Genomic DNA, 14,853 nt, shown 5'->3' with positions numbered 1-14,853 from the left:
TCAAGGATAGTAAAATCAGGCAACGAAAACTGCACCTCCCTCCTTTGCCTGTCCTTGTTTGGCGCTGTTAGCGTTTTTCGGCGGTCGCTCGCTAAGGGGTCGCGGTGAAAAGGGAAAAACGAGGGGGTTAGGTCCCGGTGGGAAGCGCGGCCACAGTTGCTCTGTTTCTACGGCACCTGTTGATTGGAGCAGTTATTTTTATTTACAAATGCGCGGCCTGGGAACGCGTAGCTGCTTCGTTCCGCTTGCTTCATTCAAATTGTTTTAGGGGAAGCGGTGGGGTCTGCTCACAATGCATGCACTACGAGCACCGAAGTCGCTCTTTTCCGGTCTTAAAGGAGCACTGACACGAAAATTTTAGATGCAGAGCATCTGATTCACTCGCCTTGTCCCTCCGGCGTCGTCGTCGTTGGCGTCGGCGTTGTCCACCCCTCCCCCATTCTCCTCGCCGCGCCAGCTGCGCTCTCCGCCCCTCACCCCCTCTCCTCTCCGATAGCGAACACTCTCTCGCGAGGGGCATTGGATTGGATTCGATTCGATTGGATTGGCTTGGATTGGATTAAAGTGGATTGTGTTGCGTAATAGCCGCGGCAGACGCGCTGGGGCCGGCGCATGTGCAGTACTCTCTCTTCCGCTGTTTCCTCTCCTTCGGGCGCGCTGCGCATATAACCGGTGTGCCGTTCTCCGGCGAAGCAACATCCACGCTTGGCTCAAACACCTAGAGTCCACGCCGCTTTACAAGTACGCCAACGTCGTCATCGACTGGGACCGGCTTACGCAGTCCCCTCAACGTTATGCGCGCTATAAAACGAGGTCCCTTCGCCGCTCCGCCTATGCGTCGCATCTACACAGGGGTTCCCGCGAGGGGAGGTGGGAGTTTTTAAGTGCGAATGCACTTTATAAGCGACCCTGAATTCCGGTGACCGCCGTCCGTCCACATGGCAACAGCTGCGGGTGCGCGCGCTCCTCGTCTTCCTTGTCAACGGGGGGAGATGGGTGCGCGCTGCCTGGCCGCTGACATGGCACATACCCACGTGGGGGATTGGCCAGGAATAAGTGCGAATGCACTTTATAAGCGACCCTGAATTCCGGTGACCGCCGTCCGTTCACATAGCAACAGCTGCGGGTGCGCGCGCTCCTCGTCTTCCTTGGCAACGGGGGGAGATGGGTGCGCGCTGCCTGGCCGCTGACATGGCACATACCCACGTGGGGGATTGGCCAGGAATAAGTGCGAATGCACTTTATAAGCGACCCTGAATTCCGGTGACCGCCGTCCGTCCACATAGCAACAGCTGCGGGTGCGCGCGCTCCTCGTCTTCCTTGGCAACGGGGGGAGATGGGCGCGCGCTGCCTGGCCGCTGACATAGCACATACCCACGTGGGGGATTGGCCAGGAATCTCCTCGTCTTCCTGGCAACGGGGGGAGATAGGCGCGCGCTGCCTGGCCGCTGACATGGCACATACCCACGTGGAGGATTGGCCAGGAATCGGGCGTCAGAATGGCTAATGCACCCGCTTAAAGGAGTACTGACACGAAATTTCAAAGCTGAGATCCGCTCTAGCAATCAAGTACAACGACAACACAAATAGGTGTCTGTGCATGGCACATACCCACGTGGGGGATTGGCCAGGAATCGGGCGTGAGAAGGGCTAATGCACCCGCTTAAAGGAGTACTGACACGAAATTTCAAAGCTGAGATCCGCTCTAGCAATCAAGTACAACGACAACACAAATAGGTGTCTGTGAATAAATGCATCTTTCTTTGTAGTTGTGTGTGTGTGTGTGATCTCTCTTTAGCGAACATTACCGAACCGCGCAAATTCAACTCATGCATTCGCACTTTCACATTCTTCCCCTCGGGGAAATGCGGGGAAATTTTAATGTTACACTTTTATTGCTTTTATCGATGCTTAATGGCCTGGCGAACCTGAAACAGCACTTCAAATACTTCAGCGCGCGATAGTTAATTACATTGAATGGCCTGAAAATCGTTTGTTTCAAATTCCCGCGCTTTCATCCCGAACGGCGCATATGACAGACTCCCTGCCTGACCTCACCGCTTTGCGGACGTCACCGGCGCCCGCTTGAGAGGGTGTTGCGCCCGCTCGCCGCTCGTGGGTCCGCGCGCATGAAGTGACGTCACGAGCTTTTGACGAGCGCTGCCGCGTCACTTCTTTTGGCTCTCCCTTGAAGATGTCACGCTGATGTCCATTTGCTGAGTGCCGCTCTGCGCGCTGCTCCGTTGGCGTGATAAATGAGATCCAATTAAACTATGTTCTTCACGTCGCAGGCCGCTCATATTTCACCCAGGGTATTCTGTTGTGTGAAGGAAGCGAACTGTGCAATAATATTAACGCCGAAAATTGGTGTCAGTGCTCCTTTAAGCAGTTTCCATAGATGCATGTCATGCTCTGGAGCCGTTTCGTGAGCGGAACCGCTCATTTAAACAGTCGCAGTTAGTTTACGTGATTCGCGTCAAATTGACTGCATGGTTTGTATCAACCACATGGTTTTATTAGGCTCTCGTTTTGAAACTTTTTGCTCAGGTTTGGTAGAACTATCTATGTCCTCGTGCTGTCCATTTACAAGTGAGCATATAGCCCCACCGTGCAGGTTGTGGGCTGTTAATCGGACATCATAATGCCAAGTCGAACGGGTGTGACGCCTTGTTTCGCCTCGCATATTTTGTCGAACAGCGCTGGCATCTTCTGCTGGAGGAGCGTTTTGCTTTCGGCTGGCAACTGATGCGCTGCTTCTCGTTTATGCCACCGTGTAATGATGAAGCTGACGACGACGGTGAATTTCGGTGGTTGTTCTTCCCCTACCTTCATCTGCTGTTCACTGGCGGGGCGACCACTCCTCGCTAGCAACTTGTGCTGAGTTTAAGCTCGCACTGTGGAAGGCCTCGTGAAAGGGCCGTTTTATATGATGAACGCCAACGCCAGACGTTGGGTTTTTACCTTTAGCTCGCGTCTTGGAACGTCTCGTAAAACATGTTGCTTGCCCATAACGACGCCACCGCACTTTTTTATTGATAGCTCTCAGCTTCATCAGCGCTTCTCGAACCAACAGCTGCAGATTTCCACTGTGCAACCGACGCACCAACACGGGAATATAGTGACGTCAGTGCAAGCTATCACGCCTCCGAAAAGCCTGTCTGAAAACTTTGTTTTCGAGGTCACAAAGCACGCCAGACCAGTTGGACAGTGCTGTAACGGCTGCCAAGCACCGGCAGGAACTGGGTGCACTGCGGCCGTCGACTGCGAGCGATACCCGCTCCAAGCCTCCAAAACACACACATACACTGTTGGGACTGGGCCATCCCAGCTCAGTCACTAGTGTTGCGACGTTGCCCTGCCCAGTCCGCTATCGACGCGGCGCAGACCATAGCGACGAAGTAGCCGAGATGACGGTTATTTGAAGCAGCATTTATATACAATATATGCAAAGGTAGCAAGAGCGTTACATGGCTAAGACAAGCGCGATAGCACTTCTCAACTCAGGGCCTTCGATGAGATGCCGCCGCACCACCGCTGCTTCCGGGCTGGTTTTATACCTCTAGGGTTCCATTGCAGCCGCGTGCAGTTCCGATGCTGGCCGCATTATGAATCTGGCAAATGGAGGAGAAGCGACTGCGTCAGCCGAGCCGCCCGGACCGGGAAAGGGAAGGCGACTCTGCGGCGGCGTCTCCAGGCTCTACTTGCTGCGTGTCTGCGGGGATTAGTTCATCCCAGGCATGATTTGGTCCAGCCGTCGCAAAGGGAAAGGGAGAGCAGACTCGGCGGCGCCTTTCCCGCCAAGTCGCGGCACGTCTGACGCGGGCGGTTTGACCTAGGCGCGAATCAACCCCGCCATCGGCACGTCGCCAGGTGCAGCGAATTAGTGTCGGGCGCTCTGGCACAACACACACATGGATACAAAAATGAGCGGTCAAAGTCAGACCCGTTTCGGGGGCTCTTAACGGAAATGAACATAGCAGCGCGTAGCGCCCCTGTCGTGTCCCTTTCTTGTGTCCCTTTCCTTTTACCCCCCGAACTGCCCATTAAAAGAAAAACAAATCGACTCGTTTTTTTGTGCTGATGGTTCAGTCATGCAATAATTTTGAATAAATGTGACCAGTAAAACACGTATTCAAAGAAATTTCTACTGGATGCGTCAAACCGCTGAAGTTCACGGTTCATAGATTTGCGGGACGTCTTATTTGGGGACACCTCGTAGTTAGCCGACACAATGTAAAAGGCCCTCACTGCTGCAGGTGCCACTTATGATGATGATGATGATGATTAGTGGTAGCCTCTTAGTAGCGGGGTGATGACGCGTCATCTCATAGGGACCCTCCCCATCGCTTCCTCCCCCCCTACCTTCGCCGCTTCGAGGCGCACTCCAGGTCTGCCCCCCCCCGGAAAAATTAGAAGTCTACGCCACTGTCCCCACCAATGCCTTTATACAGAGTGGGGTCGCCACCTCCCAGTTACTCGAGTGAACAGGTGGCGTCCTCTACATCCCTCCTTCCGGAGCTCTCAAATACGAGTGCTACAAAAGAGCACCACCAAGAAACAATCCTTGCAGCAGTCTCACAAATCCAGTCTGCGAGGTGGCGCCACGCGCCGGCCGTATCGTGTGCAACGGTGGCCTTTCGATCGTGCCGCAGGTGCAGGAGCTGGAGTGCATGCGTCACCGGTTGCTGCCCGCTGTGGTCCTGGAGACGGCGCAGATGTCGGGGCCGCGGGGTCATCTGAGGGGGCTGACTGAGGATTGCTGCAGGAGACGAGGTGTCTGCGGTTTCTCACTAGTATGCCACTGGGCGTCTGGACGATGTACGAGCGTGGTCTCTGAGCTGGGCTTAGGACCGTCGCCCTTGACCGCGTGTCGCGTACCCATACTTCCTCCCCATCGTCGAGAGCACGAAGGTCATGCGCTGCGTGTCGGTTATTGTAGTCTCTCCGTTGTCTTCGTCTCTGGGCGGCATCCCTGTCATTGAATTCTTTCACCTGTGGCCAATCTGGAACAAGGCTTTGAGCCGTGGCTGGCACACGAGTTAGCAGAGAGTGTCCCATGAGCAGTTGAGCCGGGCTGTAGCCAGACACACCGGGAGTGTTACGGTATGCTAGCAGAGCCAGAAATGGGTCTGTGGCCTTCAGAAACAACTCCTTGATTGTGCGAACCATGCGCTCTGCTTCGCCGTTGGACTGCGGGTAGCGTGGACTGCTCGTGACATGCGTGAAACCGTAGGTCTTCCCAAAGTCCTCGAAAGCTTTTCAGGAAAACTGTGGCCCATTGTCGCTGACTACAGTCACCGGGATGCCGTGTCGGGCAAATGGGCTCTTGATTGCAGAAATAACGGCGTCCTCAGAAGTGGACCGGAGTGTGATGACCTCTGGGTAGAGAGAACGGTAGTCTACAACCACAAGGAAATATTGATTAGCCAAATGAAACAAGTCTATGGCCACCCTCTCCCACGGAGATGATGGTGTCACGGTCGGAATCATGGGCTCACAGCGTTGGACACGTGTAGAAGCACATGCTGGGCAGTTCTCTACGGCTGCTTTAACCTGGCTGTTGAGACCGGGCCACCGCCAAGCATCGATTGACGCCTTGATGACCATTATGCAGCAGGTTCACGATGTCTCTGCGTAGTGCTTCGGGCACAACTAGACGTCCGCCCATGAACAGCAGGTCCTCGCATATGGTGAAGTCCCCATGGTGCTCCCAGTAACGTGTCATGTTGAGCGGCAGCCGGTCTCGTCGAGGCCACCCCTTCATGCTGTATGCTTTCAGCATTGAGCACTCGCCGTCTGAAGTTTGGTGAGACCTGAAGTCTTCAAGACGTACGGCCAGGGTTGAAGGAAGGGCTGCCACGACCATAGACACAAAAATTTCTGTGCTGTCCACTTTGGACGTAGAAGAGCATTCAGGATCCCTAGAGAGAGTGTCTGCAGTGGCCAGGTACTTCCCTGGAACATACTTGACGGTGAACTGATATCGCATGAGCCTTATGCGAAATCTCTGGATGCGAGGGGGCATGAGGTCAAGATCGGCGGAGCCAAGCAACCTGACGAGCGGCTGATGGTCTGTTTCAACGACAAAGCTGAGTCCGCGCAGGAATTCCTCAAACCTCTCGATGGCCCAAGAGACACCAAGCGCTTCCTTCTCAATCTGACTGTACCGCTGCTCAGCGGTAGTCACTGCTCTTGACGCGAACGCGACAGCCCGTCGCTCTCCCGTCTGTTGCTCCTGCAAGAGAACCGCGCCTAGCCCGAACGAACTGGCATCTGCCGACACAAGAGTGGGTAGCACCGGATTGTAGCTGGCCATACAAGCATTAGATGCCACCATTCTCTTCAATGTCTCGAAAGAGGTCGCTTGCGCTTGGTCCCAGGTCCAGACCGCATTCTTGTTCAAAAGGAGCCGAATCGGTGTAGTGACGGCAGACAGGTTCGGCAAAAACCTTCCAATGTGGTTCAGCATGCCCAGGAAACGACGGACGCCTTGCGTATCTGTCGGCGGTTTCATGTTCACAATAGCAGATACCTTGTCGGGGTCAGCCGAGATGCCAGTGGCGCTTACCACTACACCAAGGAACTTGACGGAAGATACCCCGAAGGAGCATTTCGAGGCATTCAACGTGATGCCCGCTTGTTCTAACTTGCGAAGGACTGCTTGGAGTCTGCTGTCGTGCTCGGAACGGTACCTGCCGAATATTAGAATGTCATCTACCATGTTCACACATCCTTCCAGACCCTCTAGAATCCGGGACATCTGGCGCTGAAACACTTCGGGACCGGAGGTGATGCCGAAGGGCAGGCGGCGGTAGCAGTAGCGACCAAACGGGGTTATGAAGGTAGTCAGTTCCTGACAGCTTTCAGATAGCCTTACTTGATGAAACCCCGATTTTGCATCGAGTTTCGAGAAGACTGCGGCATTGCCAAGACGCCCAAGTACCTGGTCCACCGTGGGCATAAGGTGTCTCTCCCGGAGAACTACTTGGTTCAACTTCGTGAGGTCGACACAAATTCTGTACTCTACATCCGCTTTGGGTACCAGCACAATACCAGCACACCATGGGGTTGGCACAGTGACTCGCCGGATGACCCCGTCCCTTTCCATCGCGTCTAAGTCCTTCTTGACTACGCCTTCTAGGGGAATAGGGATGCGCCTAGGAACGCTGAGAGAAAATGGAACCGCTCCAGGCTTGATGCGAATGTGATATTCTTCAGGCATCTTGCCAAGGCCTGAGAACAGCGAAGCTGCGGCCTTGTCGGACGTTGGGGGCCTGTTCGGAGCTTCCACGTCTTCCACGGCGTCAACAAACTGGACGACTCCCAGGTCCACCACCGCCGAGTACCCCAGCAGAGGAAAGTCAATATCTGCTACGACGTACAATTTTTTGCATACCGTCCGGCCTCGCCACGACAGGGTAGCAGGAAACGTCCCGAGCAACTTTAGGCGGCAGCGGCCCGGCCCCATCAACTGTTCATTATTGCGTTTGTCTAGGTCTACTGGGCACCCCGCGAAGCTCGGAGGTACGACCGAAACGTCCGCCCCAGTATCCACCTTGAATTGAAGGGGGCGTCCATTGACATGAACAACAACGTGCCGGCGTTCTGTTTGCGCTGCATCCACGGCGCAGAGCTGGATTTGGCTTAAGCGCCTAGTACTATTTGAGCGGCAAACCGCCGCGAAGTGTCCGTTCTTGCGACAGTGGTTGCATGTGGCCCACCGTGCAGGTCACTCAGATCGCGGATGAGGGGCGTGTCCGCAAAAATCGCATGCCGACTTCGGGCCGGCGCGGTACTCGGGAGGCCGACAGACGTTACTTCGTGCAGTTTCGCGCGCTGGGGCGGCGGCCATTCGGTACTGCTTATTCGCAACGGCGTCGACGTTCAGTGCGTCTGGTGCGAAGTCTGTCCCCTGACGCCGCCTTTTCTCATTTTCAGCGTCTTCGTACGGACGAGCTTGGATGAGCGCCTCGTCCAGTGTAAGCTTTGGATTGCGGCAGAGCTGCTCGGTCATGCGAGAGTCAAGCAACCCTACGATAAATCTGTCCCGAACCAGCCGGTCGTCAATCTCCCGAGAGGCGTAGTTGCATTTCTTCACGAGATTTCGGAACGCCGTGAAAAACGCGTCGACTGACTCGCCTACCTCTTGCGTGCGCTTGTGGAACCTGCTCGATTCGTATACCTCGTTGACGTGGTGTACAAAATATCCCGAAAGACTCGTTGTCACGCCAGAGTACGAGCGATAGGCCTTAGCGCCTGACATGAGAGACGAAAGCACCTCGCGACCTTGGGGACCCATACAGTAGAGGAGCGTGCGTACCTTGGTTTCTTCGGGGGCGGAGGACAGCCGTGAGGCGAAGGAGTAATCCTCGAATTGTTGAAGCCACGCGGTCCATTGGGCTGGGTTGTCGAAAGTGAACTGCGGCGGGGTTCGCAACGTGAAGCTGGCGGTCACGGCAAAGGCGGCGGCTGGGTTATCCTCCATGTTGCACGATTGTCGCAGGATCCCACTCCTGACACCATGTAGAGACGCGCCCGGGTGGCACGGACTCCGCTAGCCGGGCCGAATGTGTGACGAAACCACGCGCAGTTCACGAACAGCAAAAAACCCCGTTTAATCCCCACCAATGCATTTAAACAGAGTGGGGGCGCCACCTCCCAGTTACTGGAGTCAACAGGTGGCGTCCTCTACACGAATGAAGCTTGCAGCCAAGCCAGCGACCGAAGCTCTGTGTGTGTGTGTGTGTGTGTGTTGTAAACGCGTGCGCTTCGCGATGAAATGCGACGTTGTACTTCTGCGGGTGGATAGTGCTTCCCATGCTCTGGATTATCTTTCTCGAGCGACGTACGACTCAATCTCGCATCGGGTATGTGCAATGTGCGTGGCCAAAAGCCGTCACGGCTTGCGCGCCAGAGTTAAGTGACTTGCTGTTCGTCCCCGCAAACCACGCGCGAGGTAAGTGCCGAATTTACGACGAGCAGGAGGAGGCAACCGATCACCTGTCAATCGCGGTTCATACTTGCAACGCATGTTGTGACATTGTGTTCGTTCGAAACGCATCTCTGGATTGTTTTGAAGTTGAATAAAACGTATGCGTCAAACCCTGGCATTCGGTTCAGGGCGTTCTCTGCGATTGTACGAAAGAAGTGCCACGGTGCTTCAATGCTTTCTTTATGGAGCGTACTCAGGTAAGAGAATATTCATGTCGTGTTATGGCCGTGTTGCATTCAATACTAACGGGAAAGCGTTTGTTTAAAATTGTTTGGATAGTCGTAAAACGTCTAAGCACTCTGGCACTCCGCTAGCAGATCAGCCAGTGATTCATTTCACAAAACATTCGACAGATGGCGCGGTAAGCATTAGCGTGCCGCTACGCAAAACTGATGAGACGCTTTACTAAAACTCCTCTCGCAGTGTTTGCGTAGCGTGACGCAAAAATTTAGCGTTTACCGTACGAAAAGGCAAAAAAACGCTGTACTATAACTTCCTACCATTGAAGAATGTTACGCCAGCATGGACACATCAGTGTTTAAGGTATAACACAGTTTTATTTGAACAGAGGTAAATAAAAGAATATTGCATAAGCAGTCCATTTATGCGCAAATTAGAAAAAGCAGGGCTTTTAAAGTGAAGCTTGGGAGCATGCTAAATAAAAGGGACGAATGGCGAATTGATGTTGTTACTAATCAGAAGTTTCAACCACCTTGCCGGAGACAACCTCCTTGAATGGAGGGAGTGTGTGTAATCACAAGATTTTTTAGAGAAGGAGGGTATTTTGACACCCCACCCAAGGACAGTGAGTCGTCAGCGCTCTTTTCTGCTGTTTTGATGATCAAGGGCTGTTTGTTCAGGAACCACCCTCGCTTCTCGCTTTGGCCACTATACTTATTAGGCAATGCACTCATGTGCTTGCTCCCCACACGGGGCACCTTGAGCAATCTTGGTGACGGTACTGGCGATACCGCGGACCCCGAGCCCCCAAACATAAGCTGGATACAACCGTGGCGATGTGTTTATAGGTGGAGGGTTAGAAACCACGAACGGTGGCCGTCGGAGCCCAGGTCAAGCTCCGGCGGATGGGTTTGCTGTCTGTTTACCAGGCAGGGAGCTCCGGGACCTGTTTGACTACCAGGGTAAGGTCAAATAAGAAAGTACCCCCGTCTCCCTGCTTTTTCCTATGCCGTATGGATAAATCAAAACCCCCCTCAAAACGTGATCGGTCCCTGAAAAGGGGCCGCATCGAATTTTCCTTTCCATCCCTACCAACCATCAACATTCCGAAACCTGACAACTATCCTCGTTTTTTGGTCCTTGAATCAATAGATAAGTCCAAACTCCTGTTTTCTCAGTCTGTATTCATCGTCTCAAAGGTTCTTGAAGGAATCATTGGGAAATATTTCGAGGCAAAAAAACTACGAACAGGCGAAGTGTTAGCTGAAGTCAAGACGCAGCAGCAAGCCACAAATCTGGCCCAAACCCGCATGGCAGATCTGGACATCACTGTCACACCCCACCGCAGCCTAAACGCTCGCAGGGTGTGATATCTGAGCCAGATCTGCTAAGTGAAACAGAGGCCGACCTTCTGGAAGGCCTGAAGAATCAGGGCGTTACCGCTGTCAGGAGAATCACAATCCGTCGTGACAATGTAAAAATACCAACAAAGCACATAATCTTGACATTCAACAAATCAAAACTTCCTGAGCAGATCAATGCTGGCTTCATTAGGTGTGGTGTACGTCCGTACATACCTAACCCGCGCCGCTGCTACAAGTGCCAGCGATTCGGGCACGCTACAACTGCTTGTCGCGGCACAACGACCTGCGCGAAATGCGCCGCACATGACCACCCTACTGAAAACTGTGACTCTACTACCTTCACATGTGCAAACTGACAGGGGCCGCATGCAGCATCGTCCCGCAGCTGTGAAAAGTTTCAATTAGAAAAGAAAATCATTAACATCAAGGTCACTGAAAACATCACTTTCCCAGAGGCGCGGAAGAAGTTCGCCTCCTGCCCTCTGGGCAGGTACGCCGACGCAGCTCGCCGGGGGGCGGAGCGGCGTCCGGTTTCGGCGGGGACCCAGCACCGCGAGTCGGACTTGGTCCCTCCCCCCCCCCCTCCCGGGTTCCCCCGGGCAGCCCAACCAGCCTCTTCACCGCTCGCTCACCCAGCAGCGGCTGTGGTGGCAACAACGTCTGTTGGGGATGCCGCTGCATCCACTGCTTCCTCTCAACCGGCCCAAAGCACACGCAAGGGCACGGAGATGGAGACGGAGGCAGTCGCAGCGACCCCCTCCCCCGCCTCACTGCCTGTGCAATCTGTGGTGCTCCCCACGCCTTCGGCACTGGCAGCGCAGGCAAAGAACAACCGAAAGGGTACCACGCCAAGGGGGCCCAGTCCGCTGGGCACCCCTTTGCCTTCAGATGACGACATGGACGTCGAGCCCTTCCGGCTTTCATCGCAGCGGAAGGAATGGGCTGCGACGTCCAGGCCAGTAGAGAAGGCCAGAAAACCCCTTCCTAGAGTCCAAGCCCCGAAAGACCCTACATAAATAGTCACACTCCAGTAGCTCCGAACACATCATAATGGGAAGAGAAAACATAATACAATGGAACTGTAGAGGCCTTCTGAATAATCTTGACGATGTATACGAAATACTGCATGCTTATCAGCCAAGTGTAATGTGTGTTCAGGAAACACATTTGAATTCTAAACACACAAATTTCTTGAACAGTTACTTGAATAACAGAAAGGACAGTGATGGCTGCACGCACTCTTCTGGCGGTGTGGCCATAATTGCCCGGAAATCCTTCACCTGCCACCCTGTCACTCTGAACACTGTCCTTGAGGCTCTAGTAATTCGAACAATAATATTTAATAGGTTGATAACGGTATGCTCCATATATATTTCCCCTGATCTTACACTTTCGAGCTCTGACTTCGAGGCATTGGTTGACCAGCTGCCCGAACCATACATCTTAACAGGCGACCTTAATGCTCACAATTCTCTATGGGGCTCTTCTCGTACGGATGCCCGGGGCGCCTGATAGAGAGGTTTCTTACATCCTCTGGAGCATGCCTTTTCAACAATAAACAGCCTACATACCATAACATAGGACACAACGCATACTCATATCTTGACTTGGCTATTGGCTCTGCAGTTCTCTTTCCTCTTCTCGAGTGGGGTGTGGGCACTGACCCATATGCCAGTGACCACTTCCCCACCTCACTACATACTTAGGTAAGGCCCATGCAGTCCATCTTCCCATAATAGGTTCAATGAAGCACGAGCTAACTGGAATACATTTACAGAGACATCCAAACTACACCACACATCCATAGGACACCTACAGGTTGAAGAAGCTACTCAACTGCTCACGGCGCACATCCTCGACGCCGCCGAAAGGTCCATTCCCCACGCCTCTGGTGCCCCGCGCAACCAGCTTAGGCCGTGGTGGAATGAGGACTGTGCGAGAGTCCCAGAAGAAGGCGTGGGGTATCCTTCGTCGGTACCCCACGTCGGGTGACCTCATTTTGTTCAAACGGGCCAACGCGTTTGGAAAACGTGTGCGCCGTGACGCAAAACGAGAGAGTTGGCGCACCTTCCTTACATCCATTAACTCATACACAGATGCACACAAGGTATGGACACGTATACGCAAGCTCAAAAGACAACAGACACACAGCCTGCCCCTGGTTAGCACAACAGGGGACACACTGGAAGACCAGGCTAACACACTTGCACAACACTTCGAACACGTGTCCAGTTCAGCACACTACACAAACACTTTCATGAAACACAAAACATCTGCAGAAAAAAAGCCCTTACACGACAAAGACAAATCAAAAACTCTGAATGCACTTTCTATGAGTTGAGGGCTGCCCTGAGCACGTGCAAACCTTCAGCTCCAGGCGCAGATATGATTACATTCACCATGATACATACAGCACCTACACCCAGACACTCTTGAAACACTCTTACACCTATGCAATAAAATATGGCTTTCGGGGCACATTCCGCGCTCTTGGAGGAAGGCCGTAGTAGTGGCTTTCCTAAAGGAAGGGAAGGACCATTCCTTTCCCGCCAGTTATCGTCCAATTGCCCTGACAAGCTGCCTGTGTAAGCTCTTCGAAAAGATGATAAACAGGAGACTCGTGTACTTCTTAGAGTGCAATGGTCTTCTCGAGAGCTTCCAGGCAGGCTTTAGGGTGGGGCTATCTACGAACGATCAACTCGTTGCGTTAGAGTCATATATTAAAGATGCTTTCCTCCACAAGCAGTACTGTATGACAGTATTCTTTGATCTTGAAAAGGCGTATGACACTGCTTGGCGGTACGGCATCCTCAGTGATTTGAAGTCCTTTGGCATGTCGGGTAACATGATGAACACGCTTGTTAGTTACCTGTCTGAAAGAACGTTCCGCGTGCGAGTTGGAGCTGCACTCCCTAGGGTTCATGTGCAGGAAAACGGCGTGCCGCAAGCTGGAGTTTGGAGTTGCAATTTGTTTATTATAAAAATGAATTCTCTTAGGAAGGCACTGCCACCATCGATCTCCTGTTCAATCTATGTAGACGATGTTCAACTCTCCTTCAAATCGTGTAACTTGTCTATCTGCGAGCGCCAAGTGCAGCTTGGTGTGAACAAGCTAGCCGCCTGGGCAGATAGCAACGGTTTTAAAAATCGCGTTCGATATAAAAAGTTTAACATGCATGTAATTTTTATCGGAGTTGTATAAGGGTTCGATATACGCAATAATTCGATATATACGTGTTCGATATAAGCGGGCTTGACTACATATGGCGGCCCACGTGCTTAACGTGCCGGTAACAAGCGTGGTGGCCTTTTCCGGAGAGGCGGCAAGGTCACCCCCGAGAACCCGCATATTCCACGTGGTACCCAAATTGTAAGATGAATTAGAGGTTCGTTGCTGCTAGCTCCGCGAGAACAATGCCGCTGTATTGGTGCCTGATGGTGTTCGCGGACCTTTACGGCCAGGACCGTTAGGTCCCGACCGTACTGCGTCTGCTCACCGACCAAAGTTTAGGTTCACAGTACCTCGCTTAGTTAGGAGGATATCTTGAAACTCCTCGCTCCAGTTGGCTGCAGGCAGACAGTTTATCGTGCCCGACACAGCCGCAACGGCACATTTGCAAACCTTCCTAAACGTATGAGATGGTACGGCCGAAAGATATTTACTCTGCGTCCTTCGAGCAACTGCAGTTGCGGCTCGCTTCAGAGACGGGAGGCACGTAGGCGTTGTTCCAACATGGCGGTGGGTCGTCTCCGGTTGGGGTGCCGGTTGGTGTCCCGCACCTCAATAACCTTGTGTTACCAACTTCAACCACCGATAATTGCTGTGGGGGATTTTAATGCACATCACAACCTTTTTAAAGAGGCAAACTACAGCCGGAGGAAACTAAGCACATTGGGTCAGTACTAACTGTCGAGTTTAGAATAACAGAGACAGGGCATTCTGATTGCACTGTAAGCGTGTCTGCAGTAGACCATTTTATTGGGTCACCAAACGCAGATTGACTATGAACGCACCGCAGTAAACCATCCACATGCAAGTGACCACTTTTCTGCCTTGCTGGGAGGCTGATCCCCGTCCTGCTCTCAAAACCTGTCCACCCAGATGGAAGCACGAGAAGGCAGATCGGGAAAAATGTAAGGGCATAGTCTTTTTTTTTGATGAACTTGGCATTAGTATGTCTGGAGATGATGCAAGTTATTACATTGGTGCTGAACTCCTTAAAGTTTCTTTGGCGCTCTTTGCCTTTGTTGGCCTTGCGCCACTAAACTGACACTATCATCATCACATTCGAATATAAACTGAGGCCACCTCGTCTA

At 52.9% G+C, this 14,853-nt stretch overlaps 1 protein-coding gene across 4 annotated transcripts in view; it reads right to left on the bottom strand.

Annotated features, from left to right (window-relative positions):
* The window catches only part of LOC144166778 (uncharacterized), a 104,784-nt gene that overhangs the window by 64,056 nt on the left and 25,875 nt on the right, over window positions 1-14,853 (bottom strand). The gene's annotated exons all lie outside the window — the stretch shown is intronic.

This window comes from Haemaphysalis longicornis, unplaced genomic scaffold, assembly GCF_048455015.1.
Source record: "Haemaphysalis longicornis isolate Haplotype H1 unplaced genomic scaffold, Haemaphysalis longicornis Haplotype H1 scaffold_19, whole genome shotgun sequence".
NCBI classification, from domain to species: Eukaryota; Metazoa; Arthropoda; class Arachnida; order Ixodida; family Ixodidae; genus Haemaphysalis; species Haemaphysalis longicornis.
The sequence above is the reverse complement of the archived record's forward strand: the minus strand, read 5'-3'. Positions and strand labels throughout refer to the sequence as shown.